This window comes from Mandrillus leucophaeus, unplaced genomic scaffold (assembly GCF_000951045.1).
Source record: "Mandrillus leucophaeus isolate KB7577 unplaced genomic scaffold, Mleu.le_1.0 Scaffold997, whole genome shotgun sequence".
NCBI classification, from domain to species: Eukaryota; Metazoa; Chordata; class Mammalia; order Primates; family Cercopithecidae; genus Mandrillus; species Mandrillus leucophaeus.
The window spans coordinates 10,837-12,166 of NW_012110885.1; positions in this window are offsets into that span (position 1 = coordinate 10,837).

The window sequence follows — 1,330 nt, forward strand, 5'->3', positions numbered from 1 at the left end:
CTCATAGAGGATCAGGAAGGATTCTGAGAACATTCTTCTGTGGTGCTGCCTAAAGGGGGAACATAAATTATAAAAAAGTAATCAATTCTAAACAAAGTATCACATTTGTTATCACACTAGGCACGTCCACCTCTGTCCTGGAGCTGGTTCAGGGAGTAATTGGGGCCAGCGATAAGGAGCACAGGCTCGGGTATCGGGGCTTACTCATCCCAGACATGAGCTCTTAGACACATACTTAGCATTTCTACATGGAGAAACCGTTGGCTCTGACAAAACATAATTTGCACAAATATGTACATATAAAATAGGGTGATCCTTTCACAGTGTTTATCACAGCATAGTTTTATAATAAGACAGCATATTTTCCAAATATCATCATTGTCACTAAACTACTGCAAGGCACAGCCTTCTCATTTGGGAACCGTCTTCTCCTCAGAGTCCCACCCCAATGCCTGCTATATAGTAGGAGATATGCAAATAGGGCCCTCCCTCTGCTGATGAAAACCAGCCCAGCCCTGACCCTGCAGCTCTGGGAGAGGAGCCCCAGCCTGGGATTCCCAGGAGTTTCCACTTGGTGACCAGCACTGAACACAGACGACCAGCCATGGAGTTGGGGCTGAGCTGGGTTTTCCTTGTTGCTATTTTAAAAGGTAATTGATGGTAAACTAGAGACACTGAGTGTGAGTGGATGTGAGTGAGGGAAACAGTGGATTTGTGTGGCAGTCTCTGATGCGAGTCTCTCTGTGTTTGCAGGTGTCCAGTGTGAGGTGCAGCTGGTGGAATCTGGAGGAGGCTTGGTATAGCCTGAGGGGTCCCTGAGACTCTCTTGTGCAACCTCCGATTCACCTTCAGTGACCACTACACGAGCTGGGTCCGCCAGGCTTCAGGAAAGGGGCTGGAGTGGGTAGATTTAATTAGAAACAAAGGTAACGGTGGGACAACAGAATAGTCCGTGTCTGTGAAAGGCAGATTCACCATCTCAAGAGATGATTCCAAAGCATCGCCAGTCTGCAAATGAGCAGCCTGAAAACCGAGGACACGGCCGTGTATTACTGTACTAGGGACACAGTGAGGGGAGGTCAGTGTGAGCCCAGACACAAACCTCCCTGCAGGGGCGCGCGGGGCCTCCAGGGGGCGCTCGGGACCCACTGAGGACGGAGCAGGTCCCAGGAGCAGGTGCAGGGGGAGGTTTCCTTTCTCATCAACTGGAAAAGTCAGATTTGTGTTTGCCGGACTCTGGAGCATTCTAGGCTGTAACATTTTATTACTTGTGTTTATTATGAATTTATTATTGTTAGCATTTAAATTTTAGTAATTTAAAAATTATATA